This window comes from Hippopotamus amphibius, chromosome 8, assembly GCF_030028045.1.
Source record: "Hippopotamus amphibius kiboko isolate mHipAmp2 chromosome 8, mHipAmp2.hap2, whole genome shotgun sequence".
Lineage (NCBI taxonomy): Eukaryota > Metazoa > Chordata > Mammalia > Artiodactyla > Hippopotamidae > Hippopotamus > Hippopotamus amphibius.
In genome coordinates, this window is record NC_080193.1 from 25,842,145 (window position 1) to 25,854,466 (window position 12,322).

The 12,322-nt window shown below is 41.9% G+C and overlaps 1 protein-coding gene across 1 annotated transcript in view; it reads right to left on the minus strand.

Moving 5' to 3' along the window:
• The window catches only part of RIMBP2 (RIMS binding protein 2), a 173,803-nt gene that overhangs the window by 130,938 nt on the left and 30,543 nt on the right, over positions 1-12,322 (minus strand). The window lies entirely within an intron of this gene.

Genomic DNA, 12,322 nt, shown 5'->3' on the forward strand with positions numbered 1-12,322 from the left:
AGTAACTGGGGTGAATTGATTCTGGAAGAAATAAAAATAACAAAGCAACCTGAAAATGACTTTCAATGAGTAAATAAAGGATCCTGGCAAAAATTAAGGAAGAACTGACATCCATTCAAAAAGCACAAGGAAGAAGCAACAGAGACAATTAGTGGCCCACGGTGGAAGGTGACAGCAACGGCAGTTGTCTTGTTTGCTTGAAAATAAGAGTGTCCTCTGTTCACCTCCTAAGTGAGTTCCTGTCTGGGGAGTACCCATGTCTGAACTGACCTGGGAATCTCCACTGTGATACTTCGAGAACTCTGAATTTGGGCTCATTCACACTCACGATAGGAAAGGGGTGGGAATCACATGGTTTTAAACAACTCCCTCAAGGAGAAAGGCTCCTCCTGGCTGTTTTCAGGTCCCATATTTCAGCCAAGCCTCCTTCCCCTCAGCCACAGTCATTACCATCTCCTTCTCTCCATGGCATCTCCCGGGTTTCCACAGTGATGAGACACAAGGAAGCAGTCTCCACATGCCTCACCCGTGTGGTTTGGTTCTGGGGAATAATGATCCCCAGCCTATGGGAAACTGCTTCCCTCCTCTGAGATGTTCCCACCGGCTTAAATTCATGGTTGTATTTCTTAAAGCAATTACAATAGAGTCCTCTGCCGGCTCCTTGAGGGACCTGGAGACATTCTGAGATGTGCCACTTGTGAGAACCACCAGAGATCATAGAGATGGGTGCACTGATCCAAACACCTCACTCCTGATCTTGGAGGTCTTGGAAGCCCCAAGGCGAACTAAGGTAGCCATGTCTTGGGGACCTACAGGAGAGACTCTAAAGAGGGGTTAGAATGTCAGTTCTGAGGTCAAACTGGCTAAACACAAACTCTAGCTCTTCCATGTGTAAGTCCTGTGACCTCAGGCAGGTTGCCCTATATCTATACACTCTCTAAGATGGAAGGATGGAAAAGCACCTACCCAAACAGCCATTGGGAGGATTAAACAAGGTCGTTCTCATAGAACACTGAGCACTTCCCTGAACGCGATGGCAGCTCAAGCAGGGGTCCCCTTCCCTACTGAAGGCACCACTCTCACTGTCCAACACCTTCCACATTCTGCTGTAACCACCACTCAGTTCCTGTCATCACCTTCCTCTGCACCTCCCCTAGAAGAGAGGATTGCAAGCAGGGAACATCGGGAAGAGAAGCAGGGCTAACTCTTTCATCCAGTTTTACAGTGGTTGTAGAAAAGTTACACTCATCTATTTTATCTATGTTCCATCTCAGTGATTCAAGGTCAGCTGCTTAACCTGATGAAATCAATCTTCACAAGAAAAAAAAAAGCCCGGGATCTAAATCCAGGCTAGGAAGCACTGGTGTCACCAGGCAAAAGAGGGGACATGTGGCCATCTCTTCCCTAAATTGGTCCAAGCATGAACCTGCACTTGGGGTACTGCTTACCGTATTGGTTCCCCCACAGTGAGGAGCTAGGAACAGAAAGAGCTGCTGAAAAGCAAACTCATCCCCAAACAGTCATCCACCCCACAGAAAACTCCTTGGCAGACGGCAAAGCCCCTCATATAATGATGCTGAAAGACCCATTTGACAACCAACACGTCCACGTAAAAGCTCAAAGAAGAGTGAGGATGTCACTTAAGACACACAGACTATGCTATTTATTTGCCAAATTATAGCATCTCATTTATCCAGAGTTGTCATCCACCCCCAAAACAGCCCAGAGGTGGGCATGGGGCAGGGGACACGTGGGGTTTCGCCCTCAATGCTGCAGTGACAGCAGACATTGGTCCTCCCGCCCCTCAGAATAACAGCGCACGGATGCTCCTCGAACATGCATGTATCTTGCATTGCTCAGGGGAAAATTCAGAAAAAGCCTACTGCTCATGCTTCCAGTCCTATTAAGATGCTGAGAAGCAGCAAGACTTACCCTGAAAGCTTTCATCACTGACACTGTGCAGGACCAGAGCTGCCCACCCGGGGAAGCTGTCACCGCTCCAATTAAATCTAGCCCTTCTGGATTAATCAGCACCACCAAAGAAGGGCCACCAAGCAAAAAACAGACCACCTCACGTACTGGTCGCATGCTTGAGACCAGAAGGCCCCCTAAAGATGTGGGCTTTTAGTTGCAACACGACAAAATGAGACTCGCCAACAGGCGCGGGTGCACGAGCTATGACAATTCACAGGAGAAGGAGGTGGAGGAGGAGGAGGATGGGGTGGACTTAATATAATCTGACACTCCTGCTGAGTAACGAGGTTTTTCACAGCCTGGGGTAAGGCAGCCGGCCACACTGGCGCCCAGATCACAGGTGTGCACACACACCTCCCTGCTACATTGTGATCTGTGCCCACCTGGCTTCCCATGTGCTGGGGGTTTGACACTGTTGACTACTGACCACATCTGAGGGCCCAGGAACTGAATCTGACAGCACACGCCCACCACCTGGAGATGCAAAGCCAGTGACTCATGCATCACCAGGACTTTGGTAACAAAGAACTTTCCGAACACCAGCTGTATGAAATCACCCTCTAAGCTCAGTCTTCTTGACCTGAAATAATGATTGCAAAGAGAGAAAAACCAGCCTCTGTGTATCTGTTTGCTTCTTCGGAAATGGTACAGCTTTCCTGTTATTGGGAGATTCTCAACATTGTGATGGGAGCAGATTGAGTCTTGGATACTTTACATTTAAAGCTATCCAAGTAAGAGGGCTTAGGAGTCACCAAACAGGGGATGCCTGAGACAGGGTCTACCCTGTAGGAATCAAAGTGCACAGTTTGTTAAATCCAGTTGTCTGCAACCACAGATAGAAAAGGGCAGAGTCCTTATTTCCACTTTGTAGATGAACATTTGGAGGTTAGACAAGCTCCTGGCAGGCTGATCAGAGAGCTCTGGCATGTGAGTTGAGGACTCCTGGGGCCAGGTATCCCCGAAGCCTGAGTCATGGGAGTGAGTGCAATCTGCCAGTGAGACTAAAGGGAGGACCCAGGACAGAGTGAGAGAAACACAGGTGCTAAAATGGGCAGAAGAGGCTCCTGCAAAGGACCGGGCAGGAGTGATGGGAAAAAAAGATGTGTGAAGCTAAAGAAGCAGAAGCTTGAGGATGAGGGTCCACAGCAGCAAGTGCTGCCCAAGCCGAGTGAGGACCATAGGATGTTTAGTGGATGCAGACTTTAGGGTGTCTCCCATGACCTACAAGAGAGGTGCTGAAAGAGAACCCTCCTTCACTGTTGCCGGGAATGTAAATTGATGTAGCCACTACACAGAACAGTGTGGAGGTTCCTTAAAAAAAAACAAAATTAGGGTTACCATAGGATCCAGCAACCCCACTCCTGGGCGTATATCCAGAGAAAACTCTAACTCGAAAAGATACATGCACCTCTATGTTCATAGCAGCACTGTTCACCATAGCCAAGACATGGAAACAACCTAAATGTCAGTCGACAGATGAATGGACAAAGAAGATGTGGCACATGTATACTTGTACAATGGAATAATATTCAGCCACAAAAAGAATGAAATAATATCATTTGCAGCAATGTGGATGGATCTAGAGATGATCATACTGAGTGAAGTAAGTCAGACAGAGAAAGACAAATACCATATGATATCACTTATATGTGGAATCTAAAAAAAATGATACTAATGAACTTATTTACAAAACAGAAATAGACTCATAGACATAGAACACAAATTTATGGGGGAAAGGGGGGTAGGGATAAATTTGGAATTTGGCATTAACAGATTAACACTGATAATATATTATACATATTAACACTACTGTATATAAAATAAATATACAACTACATTGAACTATATTCAATATCTTGTAATAACATAATGGAAAAGAATCTGAGAAAGAATATGCATATACAATATAGTATATATGAAATGAATCACTTTGCTGTACATCTGAAACATTGTAAATAAACTATACTTCAATAAAAAATAAGTTTTTTTTTTAAAAAAATAAAAAGACAGGTGCTGAGGATGGAATAGCAGAGGTCACCATGTGATGGGCAGGAGAGGAAGAGGTCTAGAAACTGAGAGGCGATAGTTCTTGGAAGAACACTGGGTCAAACAGGAGGAGAGAGACAAGGATGAGCCTCGGAGGGATGTGGGTGACCACAGGAAGGTGGAGATACAGGCTCTGGCAGCAGCAGTGGGAGGTAACAAAAGCCAGTGACTCTGCCTCCTTACTGCAGGGAAGTGGATGCTGGTGGGTGATGGAAACAGGGGCCCTCGAGGGAAACGCAGTGAAAGCTACAGGTGATAATGCTCACATGAGCTGCAGGAGATGAACACAGGTGCACCAGGAAGGAGCGAGGGAGGAGAGAAGCACATAGCACTTTGGGGCTGAGACCACGTGAGGGGAGGTCAATGCACATTCAATTACGCTGTGGCCGCACTGCACGGGGCTCCTACTCTGGGCCAGCAGCTGATCTAAGCGCTTTGCTTTCTTCTTTTTCTTTTTAAAAGCTCATGCAATTCCCATACCATTCCTATGAAGTGGACACTGCTGTCCCCGCTTGATATACGAGGAAACTGAGGCAGCAAGAGTTAAGTAACCTGCACAAGTGGCCTCCACGTAGCAGGGGGAAGAGCGGGATTTGAGCCCAGGTTGGGCTGCTCCCGAGCCCTGGACCACACTGCTCCTTTCACCCCCATCACCCCCAATTCTCTTGCTGAAGGGCAAGGACCTGCAGCTTTCCTGGTCCCTGGAGCTGCCAATGGGCTCAGAAATGCCTCCAGTTGGGAGGGGTGGAGGTTCTGGGAGAGCTGGGGCAGTGTTCCTCAGGCTGGTGGCTGCAGATACCGTCTTGGGGGTGATCTACGAAATAAATTTTTTTTGTATTTTTTATTTCCATGAAATCTAAAGGGAATAAATATAAGCATATTCCATCCGTGCCTCCTTACCACTCAGCACTGAATTTCAATGCCTCTCGTGTGTGTGTGTGTGTGTGTGTGTGTGTGTGTGTGTGTGTGTGTGACTGCTTAAAGAATTACCATCTTGACTGCCTCAGGATAATGAAAAGATAACAAAGGCTAACATAAATGGTGCTTTTGTGCAAAGTGCAAGCCACATGCCTTCACATGTGCTTAAGAATCAAAGATTTTTCAGGAGTTTGAAAGAGATCAGCGGTAGCAACGTTGAATCAGCTTTCAGGCAACTGTCAAAGGGTACCATCTTTACTTACAAAGGAAAATTCAGTTTAAATAAAATAATATCAGACACATTAAATTACAATAAGTTTGAATTTTGAACTTTATTGGCTTCACTCATTTGTTTCTTTCTAGTCAGTTCATTTGTGTTGGCTTTATGGTTTAGAAGAGCTGTAAAAATTTTATAAAACAGTTTTATCACTGGGCACATGCAATTACATTATGAATTATAAATATATAATCATAGTATGTTCAAATATAATAAAGACTATGTCATAAATCTAATGGAATCATATTGTGTAAGAGGAATGTATATATATCGGGAAATATTCTAAATTGCTGGTATAGTATCTATAATATATATGTATACACACACAGCCACAGAGAGAACTTATGTAGCTGTTTATATCATTTGGAGGATTCTTTGCTGAATAAAGTTCTCAAGAAAATTATCTAAAAAATGCACAATAATCAAATATAATAATACATAGTAAAAATAAAGTCAACACTGGGATGTGCTTGATAATATTTTTCTTTCTGCAAAGTCTTCCGGAGTGGTTTCTAGCCTAAAGGCATAGGCAGAGAGGATGGAGTAAGTGGAGGAGAGAAAGGAAAGGGGAGGAACAGGAGTGCCTGGAGTGCTTGGGGTGGGAGAGCCAGAAGGAAAGGGGGAGGAGATGAAAACAGAATGGAGGGCTTCCCTGGTGGCGCAGTGGTTAAGAATCCGCTTGCCAATGCAGGGAACATGGGTTCGATCCCTGGTCCGGGAAGATTCCACATGCCATGGAGCAACTAAGCCCACTCACCACAACTACTGAGCTGGCGTGCTGCAAGTACCGAAGCCTGTGTGCCTAGAGTCCGTGCTCTGCAACAAGAGAAGCCACTGCAATGAGAAGCCCGCGCACCACAACAAAGATTAGCCCTCCCCGCTCTCTGTAACTAGAGAAAGCCCACACACAGCAATGAAGACCCAACACAGACAAAAAAAATAAAAATTGGAAAATAACCCAAAAAACAACCCCCCCCCAAAAAACCCCAAACAGAATGGAATGAACTTGCTTTTTTCCTGTCCAGGGTGCTGGCCGTTGCTGAGCCCCACTCCTGCCTCCTGCGGTCAAGGCTCAGGACAGCTAAGTCATCACATGCTTTGGAGAAACATTGGGACTTAGAGGACCTGGGTTTGCAACCTAATTCTACTATTTACCAAGTATGATTCTGGGCAAATTCTTTAATCTTCTGAGCATTCCTGGCAATTTAAATGAGATAAGGCACATAAGCAGACTTTGCAATATGTAAAGGGCAATTTGAATGTGAAAGAATGTTACACAAATAAAGGGACTGCCTCTGTTTTCCTATAATGCTCTGGGGTTCAAGGCAGGGAGAGACAAATCCAGATCTCTAAGTCCCCTTCTGCAGTCAGAAAAATCCATAAATGTGCACTTGGAATTCACGCTATTCCTTGACCTGTTTGACATTCAGGCCTCGTACATATGCCAATAATACAATTACGGAAAATCACACTGTGCTACTTAAAAGCTATTTGTCTAATATAGGTTAGAGATGAGCTGAAATGGAAAAATATAACACACTAAGCAGGTTCTAAAGTAAGCTCATGACCCAGACAAACCTTTGCATTTTAAAGAAGGCTTCTGTTAGTGATCGTATTTCATCAGTTTACAAGGTGTGCTAGATCCTACTAATGGTTAAAAATAAGCACAGTGAAATTTATGCTTGGTTCCCATTGGTCACTATCATCAGAACACAGGCTGCCCCCAAAGACAGCTCTTCTCTACCAGAAACAGTGGGATTGGACCTAGGAGAGTTATTCAACATGGGATTAACTAGGGTAGGGGAGCAAGCGGAGAGGAAGAGAGGACAGTTAAGATGTAGAAAAGTTGGAAGTCTCGTACATTGCTGGTGGGGATGTAAAATGGTGTGGCCACTGTGGAAAAGAATTGGATGGCTCCTCAAAAAGGTTGAACAGGGGCTTCCCTGGTGGCGCAGTGCTTAAGAATCCACCTGCCAATGCAGGAGACACCGATTCAAGCCCTGGGCCAGGAAGATCCCACATGCCGCAGAGCAACTAAGCCCATGCACCACAACTACTGAGCCGGCGCTCTAGAGCCTCTGAGCCACAACTACTGAACCCCTCTGCCACAACTACTGAAGCCCGAATGCCTAAAGCCCATGCTCCACAACAAGAGAAGCCACTGCAATGAGAAGTCCACGCACCACAACAAAGAATAGCCCCCGCTTGCCACAACTAGAGAAAGCCCGTGCACAATAACAAAGATCCAACACAGCCAAAAATAAATAAATAAATAATAAAATAAATCTTTAAAAAAAAAAAAAAGGTTAAGCAGAATTACCATACGACCCCAGGATTCCACTCCTAGATATAGACACAAAAGAAATGAAAACAGGTGTTCAAACAAATGCTTTTACATAAAGGTTTACAGCAGCACTATTCACAATGGCCAAAAGGTGGAAACAACCCGGACAGACATCCATCAGCCGATGGACACACAAACTGATATCTCTCCATAGAATCTTGTATCATTCAGCCATAAAAATGAATGAAGCACTGACACAGGCTACGAAGTGAACGAACCTTGAAAACATCACGCACAGTGAAAGAAGCTAGACACGAAAGATCACAAACTGTATATATATGATATGAAATAGAAAAAGAAAATAGGTAAACCCATAAAGACAGAAAGCACATTGGTGGTTTCCACGTACTGGGGGAAGGGGAGTGACCACTTAATGGATACAGGGTTTCCCTTTGGGATGATGAAAACGTTTTAGAACTAGACAGAGGTGGTGGTTGCACAATATTGCAAATGTGCTTAAATGCCACTGCATGGTTTGCTGTAAAATTGTTAATTTTATGTTGTAAGACTTTTACCTCTTTTTTTAACTTTTTATTGGACTATATTTGCTTTACACACTTGTACCAGTTTTTGAGGTACACCAAAATGAATCAGCTGTATTTATACATATATCCCCATATCCCCTCCCTCCCATGACTCCCTCCCCCCCCTCCCTGTTCTGACCCTTTAAGGCATCTCCCATCATCAAGTTGATATCCTTTTGTTATGTAGCAACTTCCCACTAGCTGTCTATTTTACAGTTGGTAGTGTAAGCATGTCTATGCTACTCTCTCACTTCATCCCAGCTTCCCCTTCGCCCCCCACCCCAGCCCTGTGTCCTCAAGTCCATTCTCTACTTCTGTATCTCCACTTTTGCCTGCCACTGGGTTCATCAGTACCATTTCTTCAGATTCCATATATATGAGTTAGCATACGGTATTTGTTTTTCTCTTTCTGGCTTAACTTCACTCTGTTTGACAGACTCTAGGTCTATCCACCTCATGACATATAGTTCAATTTCATTCCTTTTTATGGCTGAGTAATATTCCATTGTATATATATGCCACATCTTCTTTATCCATTCATCTGTTGATGGACATTTAGATTGTTTCCATGCCCTGGCTATTGTAAACAGTGCTGCAATAAACATTATGGTACATGTTTCTTTTTGGATTATGGTTTTCTCTGGGTATATGCCCAGTAGTGGGATTGCTGGATTATATGGTAGTTCTATTTTTAGTTTTTTAAGGAACCTCCAAACTGTTTTCCATAGTGGCTGTACCAGCTTACATTCCCACCAACAGTGCAGGAGAGTTCCCTTTTCTCCACACCCTCTCCAACATTTATTATTTCTAGATGTTTTGATGATGGCCATTCTGATTGGTGTGAGGTGATACCTCATTGTGGCTTTGACTTGCATTTCTCCAATAATTAGTGAAGTTGAGCATCTTTTCATGTGTTTGTTGGCCATATGTATGTCTTCTTTGGAGAAATGTCTATTTAGGTCTTCCACCCATTTGTGGATTGGGTTATTTGCTTTTTTGGTATTAAGCTGCATGAGCTGCTTGTATATTTTGGAAATTAATCCTTTGTCAGTTGCTTCATTGGCAAGTATTTTCTCCCATTCTGAGGGTTGCCTTCTTGTCTTGTTTATAGTTTCTTTCGCTTTGCAAAAGCTTTTGTTTCATTAGGTGGCATTTGTTTATTCTTGATTTTATTTCCTTTATTCTAGGAGGTGGATCAAAAAGGATCTTGCTTTGATGTATGTCATAGAGTATTCTGCCTATGTTTTCCTCTAGGAGTTTTATAGTGTCTGGCCTTACATTGAGGTCTTTAATCCATTTGGAGTTTATTTTTGTGTATGGTGTAAGGAAGTGTTCTAATTTCATTCTTTTACATGTTGCTGTCCAATTTTCCCAGCACCACATATTGAAGAGGATGTCTTTTTTCCATTGTATTTTCTTACCTCCTTTGTCAAAGATAAGCTGCCCATATGTGCTTGGGTTTATCTCTGAGTTCTCTATTCTGTTCCATTGATCTTCCTTTCTATTTTTGTGCCAGTACCATACTGTCTTGATCACTGTGGCCTTATAGTATAGTTTGAAGTCAGGACGCCTAATTCCACCAACTCCGTCTTTCCTTCTCAAGATTGCTTTGGCTATTCAGGGCCTTTTGCATTTCCATACAAATCATAAGATTTCTTGTTCTCGTTCTGTGAAAAATGCCATTGGTAATTTGATGGGGATTGCATTGAATCTGTAAATTGCTTTGGGTAGTACAGTCATTTTCACAATATTGATTCTTCCAATCAAAGAACACGGTATGTCCCTCCATCTGTTTGTATTGTCTTTGATTTCTTTCTTCAGTGTCCTATATTTTTCTGCATACAGGTCTTTTGCCTCCTTAGGCAGATTTATTCCTAGGTATTTTATTCTTTTTGTTGCAATGGTGAATGGGAGAGTTTCCTTAATTTCTCTTTCTGTTCTTTCATTGTTAGTGTATAGGAATGCAAGAGATTTCTGCGCATTAATTTTGTATCCTGCTACTTTACTAAATTCATCGGTTAGAGCTAGCAGTTTTCTGGTAGAGTCTTTAGGGTTTTCTAAGTATAATATCATGTCATCTGCAAAGAGTGACAATTTTACTTCTTCTTTTCCAATTTGGATTCCTTTTGTTTCATTTTCTTCTCTGATTGCTGTGGTTAACACTTCCAAAACTATGTTGAATAACACTGGTGAGAGCGGACACCCCTGTCTTGTTCCTGTCCTTAGAGGGAATGCTTTCAGTTTTTCACCATTTAGGACCATGCTGGCTATTGGTTTGTCATATATGGCTTTTATTATGTTGACGTGATTTCCTTCTGTGCCCATTTTCTGGAGAGTTTTTATCATAAATGGATGTTGAATTTTGTCTAAAGCTTCATCTGCATCTATTGAGATTATCATATGGTTTTTATCTATGAATTTGTTAATATGGTGTATCACATTGATTGATTTGCATATATTGAAGAATCCTTGCATTCCAGGGATAAACCCCACTTGATCATGGTGGATGATCTTTTCAATGTGCTGTTGGATTCTGTTAGCTAGTATTTTGTTGAGGATTTTTGCATCTATATTCAGTGATATTGACCTGTAATTTTCTTTTTTTGTGACATCTTTGCCTGGTTTTGGTATCAGGGTGATGGTGGCCTCGTAGAATGATTTTGGGAGTGTTCCTCCTTCTGCTATAATTTGGAAGAGTTCGAGAAGGATAGGTGTTAGCTCTTCTCTAAATGTTTGATAGAATTCCCCTGTGAAGCCATCTGGCCCTGGGCTTTTGTTTGTTGGGAGATTTTAAATCACAGTCTCAATTTCCGTACTTGTGATTGGTCTGTTCATATTTTCTATTCCTTCCAGGTTCAATTTTGGAAGATTGTACTTTTCTTAGAATTTATCCTTTTCTTTCAGGTTATCCAATTTATTGGCATATAGTTGTTTGTAGTAGTCTCTCATGATGTTTTGTATTTCTGTGGTGTCCATTGTTACTTCTCCTTTTTCATTTCTAATTCTGTTGATTTGCATCTTCTCCCTTTTTTTCCTGATAAGTTTTGCTAATGGTTTATCAATTTTGTTTATCTTCTCAAAGAACCAGCTTTTAGTTTTATTGATCTTTGCTATTGTTTCCTTCATTTCTTTTTCATTTATTTCTGCTCTGATCTTTATGATTTCTTTCCTTCTGCTCACTTTGGGGTTTTTTGTTCTTCTTTCTCTAGTTGCTTTAGGTGTAAGGTTAGGTTGTTTATTCGACATTTTTCTTGTTTCTTAAGATAGGACTGTGTTGCTATAAACTTCCCTCTTAGAACTGCTTTTGCTGTGTCCCATAGGTTTTGGGTTGTTGTGTTTTCATTGTCATTTGCTTCTAGGTATTTTTTGATTTCCTCTTCGATTTCTTCAGTGATTTCTTGGTTGTTTAATAGCATATTGTTTAGTCTCCATGTGTTTGTAGTTTTTACAGTTTTTTTCCTGTAATTGATATCTAGTCTCATGGCATTGTGGTCTGAGAAGATGCTTGATATGATTTCAATTTTTTTGAATTTACCAAGGCTTGATTTGTGACCCAAGATGTGATCTATCCTGGAGAATGTTCCATGTGCACTTAAGAAGAAACTGTATTCTGTAGTTTTTGGATGGAATGTCCTATAAATATCAATTAAGTCAAGATGGTCTAATGTGTCATTTAAAGCATGTGTGTCCTTATTTATTTTCTTTTTGGATGATCTGTCCACTGATGTAAGTGGGGTGTTAAAGTCTCCTACTATTATTGTGTTACTGTTGATGTCCCCTTTTATGGCTGTAAGCATTTGTCTTATGTATTGAGGTACTCCTATGTTGGGGGCATAAATCTTTACAATTGATATATGTTCTTCTTGGATTGATCCCTTGATCATTATGTACTGTCCTTCCTTGTCTCTTGTAATAGTCTTTACTTTAACGTCTAATTTGTCTGATATGAGTATTGCTACTCCAGCTTTCTTTTGACTTCCATTTGCATGGAGTATCTTTCTCCATCCCCTTACTTTCAGTCTATGTGTGTCCCTTGGACCGAAGTGGGTTTCTTGTATACAGCATATATAAGGGTCTTGTTTTTGTATCCATTCAGCCAGTCTGTGTCTTTTGATTGGAGCATTTAATCCATTTACATTTAAGGTGATTATTGACATGTGTGTTCCTATTACCATTTTCTCAATTGTTTTGGGGTTGTTTTTGTAGGTCTTTTTCTTCTCTTGTGTTTCCTGCTTAGAA